We start from the raw sequence: 14395 nt of genomic DNA on the forward strand, positions 1-14395 counted from the left end.
CCGCGGCGTCGCGGCGCTTGCCCGGCCCTCCGCGCCTCGGCGCTCGGCTCGGGCGCTGGCCCGGGTCCCGGCCGGGCCCTCCCGCGGCCCGCAGCAAAGAGTTAAGAGCCGGCTCCCGAGCCCTCGCCCGCCGCGCAGGGCCCCGGGCCGCTCGCCGCTCCTGATTGGCTGCGCGCCTGTCAGTAGTAAGGAGTATCAGATAGCAAACTTGGGACCTTCATAAAGGCGTGGTGGCGATACTCCGCAATCGCCGGCAGCCTATGACATCAGCCAGGAACGCCTGGGATGCCGCCGCTCCTGGCCAACCTCCGAGGAGGAGGAGGAGGAGGAGGGTCCTGCCGGCTAAGAGTTAATTAGCCCCGCGCGGCGCGGGGGGAGGCGCCAGTGTTCTGGGGACTCTGGCTGCCACTGTACTCCCACCCAGGGGAGCTCGCCGAGAGTTGGATGAATTCTGGGCTATTAGCTGCGGTCAGCCGGGCTCCCGAGAGCCTGTTCCTGGTGGAAAACAGGGGGCGTCTGGCAAAGGGACCGGCGGCTTCCTGAGCCTGTCAACATGACACTTCTGGGGTCTGAGCATTCTTTGCTGATTAGGAGCAAGTTCAGATCAGGTAGGGCTAAGGCATTTAGCATTCCTTCTTACACTTTCCTCTACTGCCATTCTCCACTCTAGAACCGCTTTCCAGTTGAATGTTTCGAAGCCCGCCGTGGCTAGCTCGACTTTGTTCCCCAAAAGCACATTTTGGAAGCGAAGAATTTTATCTGACTTTGGGGACCTTTTAATGTCTTCCGTTGCAAATGCTTTGAGTTGTTGAATGTGGTTTTTCGTTTGGGAAAAGGCCAACAATTCCTTTATTTTATTTTATTTTTATTTTCCTCTGGATCTGTGAATAGAAATTTTGGAGGGGGTACGTCCAAAAGGAGAAACTTTGAAAATGAACAAATAAGGGATTTCAAGCCTGGGAGCTGTGTGCTATCAGTTGTACTTGCTGAGAAGATGAACCTGACACTGTGTATTAGGTACAGGGGTCACTTAAAATGTAGCTAATCCAAACAAATGTATTTCCCAAAAAAGTCACTTGGGGGAAGTAAAAATAGCAAATTTGGAGCACACCAAGTATTTGAAATGACATCACTGTAGGGAAAAAAAAAAAAAAGAAAGAAAGAAAGCCCAGTGCCACAAATATTTTTCCCAAACCATCTGATATTTATAAACAGAGGATTTTCCTCCAAATTTCTGTGTTAGTGGCACATGGAGAATCGTCTCAAAAGATGCTGAGTGGAGGTGAGTAGAAGGGAGCGATGGGAACTCTAACTGCTCCTTGAGAAGGGTTTGAGCACGCACCCGTAGACGGTCAGTGTGGATCTCCACATTTACTCCTGAAATGAGTTTTTAGTAGCTCTGCATGTAATGTTGGTTTTATAAAAGTGCTAACAGTCCACTGAATAACGGCAGAACTTCTACTTAGGAGATGGGTTAGTTTTATGAGACCTCTGATGTGAGAGTAACAGGTGTTAGGAAGACGCTGGCATAGTTTGCTAGACCCAAGTTTTCCTTAGCCCATCGAAGCAGGGCCACCCGATTGTTTCACTTGGGGTGGATGGTTCGAAAATGAGAAAAGTGGATGCGAGGAAGTAAGGGTCATCCATGACTTTCTTAGGTGCCCTTGGTTTTTAGATGTCTTTGGGGTCAACTGGAGATTTTCTTAGGATCTGCACTGCTGAAGCAAGTTGAAAACCTAAGAGCCTCGGCACAAAGCTCAGTGCCCCTGAAGCTCCAGGTCGAGGTCGCCAGCCTCCCGGGCCAGCAGTGGATTAAGTCTTTCCTTTCCTTCCCGTGCCTTGGTAAGGTGGTTGGTTTGTTAATCAACTAGAGACCTCACCGCTGCTTTGTAATTGGGTTAAAACCGCAAGGCAACACTGCCACCTTTCTGAAGAACAGAGGATGTAGATTTGTTTTGCATGAAGCTGCATTCATTGCACTCTCTTGCCAGTTTAATGTGGGAGGCTGGGGAGGGGCTGGATTGTCTCTAAAAGGATTTGGTGATGTACGTGATAGTAGACTTGCAAAACAGACTTATCAAAGGAATTCTTCCTCCAGCTGAAGTACAGAGGAGAAGGAAGGCCGTTTTTGTGCAGCCAGCAATTCCCATCTCAGCAGATTTGTGGAGTCCTGGGGTCTCCCAAGTAGACCTGCAGCCCCTTCTCCTTGAGCTACAGAAAATTCCAGCCTCGCTTTTCTTTTCAAGCTTGTACAGGATTCTGTGTCGTAAGGGTAGCTGGGGAAAAGATGATAGCAAAGCAGAAGCAGGCGTGCTTAATCCTTCGTCTTTGATAAACAGGCAACCTGGCGTCTGGAAAGGACAAAGTGGTTTGGTCATCTGAGATGCAAAGACTGATAGTCTCTTGAAAGACAGAGGGGAAAAAAAACAAGCAGAATGTAAAAACTTAGAAAATGCAATGTTGAGGGTGCTGGTTTTTCTTTCTGGATATAATTCCGAGTAGAGCCGCAGCGGCGTGAGGTCTGGCTGGCGGCATGGTACCAAGAGGGCCTCTCTGTGAGTGAGCTCGGTTTGTTTACTTTGTCACTAAAAATGGATAATAAGGGCCTCGTCTTCCTCATCTTCATTTTGATTTCTCTCGCTCTCTATTTTCTTCTTGTTCTTCTCCTCTCCTTCTTCTCGTCTTTCACGAACAACTCAAACCGTCAACCCATACGGTCGTTTCTATCTCACTGCAAATATTTGCTTTGATAGCAGATACTGGTATTATGTATTTCATTAAAAATATTTAAAAAAATAAATGCAGCTAAATTCTTCTCTGATGAGAGCAACGGACTTGCTGTGACAGGGCTTGTTTATAAGTGAATAGATAACTGCTTGGATGCCAACTGCATCTGACCAACTTTCTGTACGCTATATTTGAGTGACCTTGTGATTAAAAGGACAAAATTATTTATACAGCAGCAGCAAACTGAAAGTTTACACATATGAACATGTTTAGTGATATAAACTCATCTTATTTGAGAGGCCATTTAGTGTGTGGTTCTGGGGCCAGACGAGCTGGATTTTTAGCTGTTGCTTCTACTTATTAGCTGTCTGACCTTGAACCTTATTGTGTAAGTCTCTGTGCCTCCACTTGAGGCACCTGAATAATGAGGATGGTTATAGAGTCATTGTGAGACTCAAATGGGAAAATACAAGTAGAGCATTTAGAACAATGTCTGGCCCTTAGAAATGCCTCACAAAATATCGGCCTATTATTAATATTAATGTGCGGTGGAATCCTTGGTTGGTCACTTCCTCTCTCTGAGTGTTGGGTACTTAATCTGTAAATGTCAAGGTTTGGTGACACCTTATAGTTCTCTGAAAATCAATGTTGACTGTGACCAAGCAGAACTGTGATTGGTTTGTGTGTCAGTTGGGCATAAGGGGTAGTCACTTTACATAAATGCAATAATCTTTTCACTGTTGTTCATTCAATATTTGTAATCACTGTCGCTGTCAATGATTTTTCTCAATATCAGTCTCGTGTCTTACAAAACCCAAGGGCACATACATATGTAGTTTGCACACACATATACACATACACGTGCACACATACACACCCCTCATACACAAAGGATCAAAAGTAGAGAGAGATCCCTTAATGGGTTTTGCTTCTAAAGAACCATCATGCTTGTTTTGCTTCTGTGTCTTTCCTCTTCTCGAACAGCCCCAAGCAAAGGCAAACTCCGGTAACTGCCATGACCTCGCTCCCACCCCCGATAATGCAAGGTTGTCAGATTTAGCAAATAAAAATATAGGATGCCCAGTTCAATTTGAATTTCACACAATGATTCATTTTTTAAATGCATACATAGCAATATTTGGGACATAGTTTATCTGAAGTTCGAATTTCACTGAGCCTCCTGGAGTTTATTTGGCAACCCTACCTACCATCCGAGCAGTCTTTCGTCAACACTCTGCTACTCTGTCCAATATCCTGTCAAGCTCTTGAGATTCTGGGTCCCCAAAGACTCCCCAAAATGCAAAACTTGTATTTTAGGCATGAAATGGGAAGACTGGGAATGTGGAGAGGGTGCCATGGGAATGACCCCCCGGGACCCCTGGAGTCCAGAGTGAGGAAGAACATGGGGCTTCGCTTCCGGTTCTCTGACCAGATAAGCTTGGCGGGCAGGCTGGTGCTCAGAAGGCAGGGGCTCCAGAACTTGGAGCTGCAGCTAAAAGAAACCAAAGGTGAATGCAAAGCAGCCACGCAAGAGCAGGGGCTAAACTCGGCTGAACGTCAGGTAGTGGAACACACCAACACTGTGTTCTTCTAGCCCCAGTAGCACCCAGAATCAGGCCTCTCATGCCTGCAGGCATTTGCTTGTCCTTCCCGAGAGAGCTAGGGTCATCTCAGTGGGACCGGTCATCCCTCTCCGTTCTTTCTCTCGTCTCCATCCCTCAGATAACCTAAAGGACTACTGATTCCTACTTTACGATAGATCCTCAACATCTCTGGGACTGAATTTTCTCTCTTATGAATTGAGGCTGGACTAAGAGGTTGATCCCCAAGATTTTTACCCTAATGAGCACTATTGAAGAAATTTCCACCATGAGCTCAAGAGAAGCCCAGACCCTGGTCCTACCTTCTCCAATAATTAATTTTCTAGCTTAAGACAAATAATTTAACCTAAAAGAATGCTTTTCCCATAATACGTAGTATATATGTATATGTCTCCAATGTAAATGACCTCTTTACACTTTGTTTTTGTCATCTACAAAATAGAGGATTTTGACTGGTTCATCTCCGAAGTTGCTTCCATTCCTAAGATTTGATGTTTTTCCAAGTGAACGGCCTTAAGTATTTTTGTAAATGCCTGATCAAAGCATTGCTGTATGAAAATACAATTAGCTAGAACTTAAAAGATGAATGCATTTTAATTCTTAAATGGTAACTTAAAATCTTTTTTAAAAGCCAAAGGAGCATCCAAGATCTGGCTCAGGACACATGCTTGAGACAGTTGCTCTCTCCTCAAGTCCGACTGTACCAGATTTCCTCCCAGACCATGGCCGTCCCCACCATCGTAATCACAATGGCAGGTCCCAGCCCCACCTTTCCCTCCCTGGTGTATTCCGTAGCTCTTTACCGCAACTAGACCGACCAAGCCTTTCTCTTATTTACTATTTGCCCATAAGGACAGAAATTTTTACTTGTTTGCTTGTTTTCACTACTTTTATTCTCCAGCATCTAGAACAGTACTTGGTGCAGTGAAGGCACCCATTAAATACATGTTGAATAAATATGTTTTATTCTTGCCTCAAAGACTATTCAAAAGCAATAAAAATAAACAATATTTGTTTATTGTTAGGCATATGAGTATATGTGTGTTAAAACTAGATTTTAAAAGGAAGGAGTGAATATAAATACAAAATTCAGAGTCATGGCAGGGTGGGAGAAGCTAAATTGGGAGACGGGGAATAGCTCAAAGATTAACAGGTTATTCATGTGTTTTTTACGTTAGGCCGTAGTTGCATGCATGTTTATTAAGCAAATAATTAAATGAGGGTCATCTATAGATCAGTGAGGATAGTGTAACAATGTGACATGGGCCAAGGATTGTGATTAATCCAATTCTGCATACCTGAAATCCTTTTTAAAAAAAGTGTAAATTCTGTAAAACCAGGAAGAGTAGCATTCATATTTTATCTGCTACAGCATATGACAGAAACAGTCAATAAGATTCTGTCACATTGGCTTGAACTAGATTGAACAGGTTCCACTCTAATCGGATTAAACTGTAGAATAGTAGAAGTGCATGGCAGAAGCCAAGTGCTCCACCCCAGGGTTAGAATTTGACATGCTTTGAAAAAGCCAAACCTGAATCGGAGATGGTGGAGCATAATGTCTTTCATCTCCTTTATTTCCATCTAATTGGCGAGATGTTGCTAGTAATCTAATGGAGAGTGAACAGGTACCTTGCATCTCTGTCCAGATGGGGAAGCAGGAGCCAGCAGGTGCATTTTCCCAGGTCCCTGCCTTCCCAGTCCCGTGGGCAGAGCCAGGGTGGGTGCCCGTCTCTGACTCCACGATCTCGGGAAAGTCAGCTCAGCTCAGTGGTTCTCCATTTCCACGTCGGTAAAATGATTCATGGCCTTCGTGTCCCCATGACTCTATGAGAAAAAGATCTTTTACAGAAAGAAATTCATAGTCACAATGTGGGAATAGATTACTGGGCCTGCTGGCGTGTGAATTGCACAAGAGAGAAGCATGGAGCAGCTGAAAGGTTTTGGTGGACATAAATAGGGTTAATAACAACAGCAGCAACCTCTAGCCAAATAATAGTTTTGCAGCCTTATGACTTTAGTACTTAGATTTTCAATTGTATTAAGCAGGTACTGCTTATTTTTTTTCCCCAGAATAGCTAGTAAATCAGACTTGACTTCACCAGATTTTAATCATTATTCTTAGATAAAACATAGAGAGGCCTCCAAATTGTATTAAAATAAAATGCATCATTTATTCCCAGTAGTTTAGAATAAACAAGGCTGATTCCTGACTTTTTATTTTTCCAGAGCACAGCAAAATGCCCTCTGGAACCACTGAAGGGAAAATAATGTCTTTTCTCCTGGAGGGGAGGGAAGATAAATTCTCTCCTTCTACTATTGGAGTACTTCTCTTATCAGTATAATCATTCTGATGTTTGCTGTAGTCAACTACCTTGGAACACTAGAGAATCAATAGAATTGAAAGTGAATTAAGCCACTGCACTATTGTAAAATGTTTTTTGGGTTCTCTCACGTATGGGAATTTAGCTGTCACCTGGTGAGTATAGCAATGATGAATGGATACCTAGCCTCTCAAATACTTGATATATCTTGATTAGCACCTCTCACCCGGCGCCCAAGCTTGAATGCCCACATAAGTAAATTTTCTACTTATGTGGTCAATCCCCTCCTTTCCCTTGGCCTCTTAAGCATGCCAGAGCATCCGTCAGTTGTTTCTCGTAAGAAGTAGTCAAGTGGTTCCAGGGAATATCCCCATTTCACAGACGATGTGAAATGACTGGGAAAATACCCCATAAGCTGTTCGGCCTTTCCAATTTCCAGAAACATTCTCCCTTGAGGAAGCCATTCAATCTTGTTTCCTTCACGACTGGTTGGGCTGGTTTTTCAGGCTGAGGTAAAGTTTCACCGGGAAATTTTTGCTATTCAATGTTGAACAGCATATTCTGAATTCGACTCTTTTTTGGAGACTTATTGTCCTGTCTGGAGCTTCCAAAAAAAGGCTCCAAAGAAAGTTAAACTCAGAAAATGCTGTTCAGCATTAATGAAACAATAATCTTCTCAACACTTTAAATTGCATTATTATTTGTATTCCCTTCCTGTGCTTGTCCAGATGCATAAAGATTTTTATAAGGTTATAATCAGATTATATGGGTTCTCAGCCTTTTTTTTTTCAGTAAGCATAGTATCATAAGTAGTTTGGAAACTGCTACATAGCAGCATAATTCTTGTTTTAAAGACTGTGTCATATTCCACCAAGTGAGTGCATAGAAATTTGCTAAAATGTTTCTACTCGTTTTAGAAAATTAAGCCAGTTATAATTTTTATATTAAAAATAACACTACTAAGAAAACCTTTATGCATAACACTACTACGAAATCCTTTATGCAAGGGAAGAAAATATCTTTCTTCCTTTGGATTGTTTTACAGGATATTCATTATTTAGAGCAAATGCCTAAGTGTGGGAAGAGGATTTGAATCTTTATGATCCATGATGGTAGCTAGTATTTCTGGAACACTTACAATGTTCCAAACCTAATCCTAGGCCTACTTCTATTTGGCGATGAAAGTTTTCCCTGACAGTAGAACTAACTCAGAGTTACTTTGGGGACTTATCCAGTGGTCACTGGTATTCAATGAGTCTTTCACACCTTTTCAGTAGAGAATGAAAAGGAAAATGAGAAACAATTGGAAGCTTATACCTTTGGAAACTTCCATGTGGTCTGCTATTTGAGGATCACCTATTACCAAATATGACTGATACCTCATCAAAGGAGAAAGACAGAGGACTAGGAGTTACTGGACCTATTATCTGTGGGCATTTTTATTATCTCATTTGATCCTTACAGAAATGCTATGAGACAAGTGTGATTAACCACATCTTCTCAATGAAGCTGAGGCTCAAAATTATTAAACAACTTAGAAGCTAGATATGATCCTGTTTGTTCCATTGTACTGTGACAATTATCACTATTGTAACCAAAATCTCGCCTGTCTCCCCACCCCACCCACTGCATAAACCCACATCTTGCCCAGCGAATTTAATATATCTCTTTCTGAACCACAACTCCATGCATATACCCAATTTTTGTTATTGTCTGTGATTTCCTAAACAGTGACTTACCAAGTGACTTGTTTCTAGTACAAATTAATCTATGAATTATACATGTCATTCTCCCCAAACCCCAGGATCTTAAAATGAAACTTGACTATGTAAACCTCAGTTTATGTGAGAAAAAAAATTCAAGGAAGTTTTGAAAACCAACAACAATAATAAGAGATTTGCCCTAAGACATTAAACAGAGTTATATAAGAAATATCTAGTAATTAGTAACAGGAATAAAACAGAAAAATATTACCAGCAGATCAGAATTGTGTGTGTAAATACACACATAAATATATACTATACATATATATATTTATGTATATATGTATACATTTAACCTCTGATAATGGTGGCTGTCCAAATCCACAACAAAATACATAATGAAAGTTTGTTGGGAAAATTGACTATCCATTTGGAAGTAAATGAATTGAGATATCTTATCATATATCTTAAAATATATTCCATATGGATTAAAGAACTAAGGAAATCTATGAAATATTCAAAGAAAACAGAGAGCAATGATATAATCTCAGAGTGGGACAAGGCTTCCCAATTATGTCGCCAAGACCAGAGCAAAGATAAAAAAGGACATATTTGGTCACTTAAAATTTTTACTTAAAAAAAGTCACCAAAAGAAATGTAAAAGGCAAACAGCAGATTGAAAGAAAATACTTGAAAGTGTTTTCGAGACAAAATTACTAGAAGGACTTCTATAAACAATAAGATTAAGTGCAAACAATCTAAGAGAAAGGCAATTCAAGGGGAAAAAATGGTCAATAAGCACATGAAATACATTCAATTCCTAGCATTCAATAAAATGCAAACTGAAAGACTAAGATACCACTTTTTAACCTCAAATTGGCAAAATTTTAAAATATTGATAACATCAAGTGTGAAGTATGAAGATATAGGCACACACACTCTGTTGATAAGCAACCACATCTGTAAAGGCTTAACAAACAGAAATTCACCATCTTTATTGACTTTTAAATGAGCCTCACCATCAACTGAAATACTTTAAGGTATCTGATCTAAAGAAGTACTTGTATGTATAGGTGTTTTCATTGCATCATAGTTTATAATGCCCAGCCTAAAAAAAGATGGAAACAACTAAACGTCCATCTGTGGGGGCACTGTTAATTAAATAATCATATGTCATGCAGTACAATGAAATACAATGCAGAGCAAAAAAGAAATGGTAAAATTCTATGTGAAGTGACATGGAAAGATCTCCAAGACACACAATTTTTTTTTCATCATATTATGGGGGTACAAATATTGTTAAGGTTACATATATTGCCCTTGCCACCCCCACCCCCCCAGTCAGAGCTTCCAGCCTGTCCATCCCCCAGGTGGTGTACTTCTCACTAGTTATGTGAGTATACACCCATCCCCTCCTCCCCCTCCCACCTGCCCACTGTCCGATAAATGTTTAAATTTTTAAAGAAACAACCAGACAACACGTTTTCATTTGTTTTAAAAATTATTTATATGTAAATACACAGAAAAAAGCTTCAGTCAAGCTGTTTACAATGATACCCAGGGTTGTAGAGAGTGAAAGGTCTTATCTTTTCTTTACCATTTGCATCTTTTAAAACAAGAATGTATTGGTATCTATGTAATTTCTATCTATGCCTACATTATAAGAAGAAATTGACAACATCATAATAATGGTGGGAAAAAACACATATCTATAAGTCTTTAATCAAGTAGACAAAAATTTCAGCAAGGATTTAGAGGACATGAATACTAAAGTTAATTTGATTATACATTGTAAGCCTTTTATGCTTTATAGACTATTAGATGACAGTTTTAAATTTACCACCCTCCCCCAGCAAACACATACATGCACACACACATAGAAACATCAATAATTTCTAAATATCAGGTTCATTTCTTTACCATGAGGCAATAAAAAAAAAAAGAGAGAAATATTTTAAAGGCTGAAAAATTTTAAACCCAGCAAGTTGGGAATCGAAACACACCATACACATTCCAAAAGTGCGATATAGCACATGCATTTAAAAAAAAGCCTCAAAGGACCCATTCCCAAAGTGATTAGCTCTGGCTGGTGAAGTTATGGGTAACTTTTAATGTTTCTCATGTTATTTCCTATATTCTTCATTTTGAATATTTATTTAGTATCTCCTATATCTTCTATAATCATCAGGAATAACTTTCAAAATAAATCAATCGGCAGTGTTTCTTGCTTATTTATTTTTAAGTCACGGAGCAATGGAGGCACAGGCAAGCTAAAGATACCATATCTGAGAGCAGCTAAATCAGGAGTTGGCTGAGTCCCTGGGGGTCTAAGAAGTTCTCAAATTCCCATCAATCCTAGAGCATTCTCACACTCAAACCACAGCCAAGAAAACTTGCTTCTCATCTAAGAGACTGAAAACCCACAACTCCTAATACTAATTTATGCTGGAAATTTTGAATTTATATATTGTGGCATGGGCCATGCAGTCTGGCTGACTTGGGTTCAATCCTGGCTCCACCAGGATTGTGAACTCGAGTGCATGCTTTTAAGCTCTCAACAACACTCTACTTCATTCGTAAATGTGAGAACAAGAATGCCTCCCTCGTTGGAAAATTTGGAGGCTTTAGTGAAAAAGCACATAAAAAGTGCCTGACATAGTGTAAGGATATGCTTATGTGCTCAATAAATGGTGGCTGTTTTATTCACACGTGCATATTAATTATATATTAACTCTCATTTCAATGTTTAGATTACTATGCTATGGTATGTTAATTTATTATGTTTCAAAATAATTTTATGTTGTTATAAAATATCATTATTGATTCTAAAATAACAACGATCACCCTCTCATGATTCTCTCTTAAGATTTCCTGCCCATTATTGTTTCTTCTCACCCTAGATTGTGCTTAAGAGTTATAAAGATAATTATTGTCATCATAAAATTTATCTTGCATTCTATAAAGTGCTTTATATACCTGTCATCACTTATTCTCTTCCTTTCAAGAAAATGTTTGAAGAAGGCTTTTTAGTCATTCTTGTTCTCCAGAGAAGTGTGTGCTTTTTTTTTTTTTTTTGCTTGATCGGGTCTTTTTATGCTTCTGAAGGTGCCAATCCTTGTCTGGCTCTTAGCAAGGTTACCCCTGGCTACAAGCATTAGGTAAGGCTTGTGGCTGATTTTCAGACACTACTGAGAGTCCAAAATCCTCTTCTCCTATAATTGAAAATACTGTTGTGTCTAAAAATAAAACCAAAAAGAAGAGCTGTCTCCAAAGAGAACAAAGTTTTGGGAACAGGCAGCTGGTAGAACAGCCTGCTAGAGTGTAACACCTGATATTTCTATGGCGAATTACATTCCCCTTCCCCCACCAAAAAATCCTGCCAACTCTGTGAGATTTGGTCGAACAGATGAGGTGACTGATTTTCAGAGATGTTAAGAAATTGTGCCCAGGTCACCCAATAGACCCAGAACTAGAACTCTGGTCTCTGGGCTTGCAGAACCAAGAGAAATCATGCAGCCCAGGAGAAAAACGAACAGTCCGTTTAGAGAGGCAGATCGATGCCTGGCGCTTAACCCCGCTTCTTTCTCAACATAACGGTCCCGCTGCTGAAAGCTTTCTTCGCAGGTAGTAGCCGTCTGCGCCGGCTTCAAGATTGAAAGAATTGAACTGGAGAGGTGGAAATTCAGCACGTCTAAGTCAGTATTGGCTGTGAGGACAGGATAGAATGAAGCCTAGAGATAGCAGAGCAACCCTTGGCTTAGTAGAAATGCCACCCTTTCCAGAAGATTCTATTCTTAACACATAGATTAGAGCCCGATGCTGCAGAACGTATTCCAGAGACAGAAAGATTCCTCAAGTGTTATGTTTGGTTGCTTCAAATCCGTGTGTCTAACAGTAGGGCCAAGATTATTTTCTAACACTTAAAATATTTTTAATATACCTATATTTATATATGTGCATATGCATATGTATATATAGCATATATTTAGTATAAGGGAGTTGAAGATTTATCTTTGAGGATTCTTTTTGCAGTGGTATCTATGCTACAGAAAAATTGGGGGGAAAACTTGAAATGTCCAACAAAAGGAAAAATGTCTGAACACATTGAAAATGGGATATAATATGCACATTAAATATGGTACTTTCAAAGAAGAATGAGGTCTGAAGAGATTTATGATGCAAGAAGGAGGTTTCAAAATTGTGTATATAATGCAATCCCAACTCTTGAGGAATTGTAGGGTAGAGACCTTTTATAGACATGCACATGCATGTGAATCAGAAGAAAAAAGGTAAAGTAGTATTAGCAGGCATTGCTTACCCTGCAGACTTGAATTTGTTTTAATTTCACTTTCCATCCTGAAACTTTTATACAGTTTTCAAATTTCCTACAATGAACATGCATTTGTTTTATAATCAGAAAAGGCAATATATGCTCTAAATGCTGGTCTAGTACATACCACAAGCTTACCTTAGAATCTCAAAAGAACTTAAATCTATATTCAAGAACCATTTCCCAGCAAACTGGTATTAACTGAGCAGCACCTAAGTGGACACATAGGTACTACAGTAATAGGGTATTGGGCAGGTGGGAGGGGGGAGGGGGGCTGGTATATACATACATAATGAGTGAGATGTGCACCATCTGGGGGATGGTCATGATGGAGACTCAGACTTTTGGGGGGAGGGGGGGGAAATGGGCATTTATTCAAACCTTAAAATCTGTATCCCCATAATATGCCAAAATTAAAAAAAAAAAAAAAGAACCATTTCCCCAAGGAATGAAGAATCTCCTCTTAATTTGGGGAGAATTTCTTTGCCCCCATAAAATGCAACCTTTGTTCCAAACTCTAATTCTTTTTTATTATCAATTCTGATTCAGCTATTTAGTGGGTGCCTACATTGACCTTATTAATATTTGTGTAGTGATTTATCACTGCTAGAGCGGTCGTAGTTTGGTCTAGGTGGGTATGTAACAACGTCTCCTTTTTAGGGGTGAGAAACCAAGGTCCGGAAAGCGTTAGTGACCTGCCCAAATGCACACGCAGGGCATGGTAGAGCAGAGCCTGAACTCAGGTCTCCTGGCACCAGATCTGGTGACCCGGCCCTGTGAACACAAGGAGGCGTGAATCCGTGTCGCTATGTCTCACGGATCTCCCAGCGACGGCTTTCAAGGAAAGCGGGTCAAATGGCAGATCCTTTTCCCCGGGCCCCGCCCGCCACCCGGGCGCGTGCGTGCTGTCTGCTTAATTCACGCATGGCTCTGCGCCACGGAACACATAAACAAGTGGGGAAAGCCTCGGGGCGGAATCTTGGTGCCCAAATGGAGCCATTTGTCTTCTGAAATTATTGTTTGAAATTGTTTATGTCAGTTGCCGAGTTTCTGTTCTGTACTTCAGGGACCTGTTGGTGATGGAAGAAAAAACTCCCTCTGCAGTTGAACCGCTGTCCTAGTTGGACAGCTCTGGTGACAGAGTGGCCTGCCGCTTCCATATCCGCCCCTTTCCCCCAGCGTAAAGAGGGGTGCAGTGAGGTTCATCACAGCCCCAGTAGGGCACCCCAAGAACTGTCTGGTGCCCACTGTTTGTGGGCATGCTCCATGGGTGCCACACGTATTGACTAATTTGGTCCTCACCGCAGTCCTGTAAGGAAGGACTGTTGTCACACCCCGCCACTGCGCAAATGAGGAACGGAAGCGCCCAGCAGTTAAGGAACTACCACAACATCCCAGGACCCCTAAATGCAAAAGCTGGGACTCGAACTCATGCACCCGTGGCTTCGAGTCCATGTTTTCGACTACTACCCTGTACTTCTTCCCGCAGGTACCTAACTGGTCAGAGCTGTGGCCACATCACTGCCCCATCCTACCCTCCCAGAGCCCATTCAAATCCGGAATGCTGCCCCGTGGTGACATCGTAAGCCCCCCGGCATTTCCAGTTGAGGTTCTTGTTCCTCACCCCTCCAGTGTCTTGAGATATTTTAACATGAAAGCCTTAAGCTCACAAACCTGGCAGCTTTGTGAGTGAGAGAGAATTCCTTTTGA

The 14395-nt window shown here is 41.1% G+C and overlaps 1 protein-coding gene across 1 annotated transcript in view; it reads left to right on the forward strand.

Annotated features, from left to right (window-relative positions):
- Positions 1 to 243: 243 nt before the first annotated feature.
- Positions 244 to 14395, forward strand: part of MYOCD (myocardin) — a 98540-nt gene continuing 84388 nt past the window's right edge. Inside the window, exon 1 of the mRNA XM_012777447.2 lies at positions 244 to 608. The gene's annotated coding sequence lies outside the window, so the exon portion shown is untranslated. The remainder of the gene's footprint in view (positions 609 to 14395) is intronic.

Source organism: Microcebus murinus, chromosome 18, assembly GCF_040939455.1.
Source record: "Microcebus murinus isolate Inina chromosome 18, M.murinus_Inina_mat1.0, whole genome shotgun sequence".
NCBI lineage: Eukaryota > Metazoa > Chordata > Mammalia > Primates > Cheirogaleidae > Microcebus > Microcebus murinus.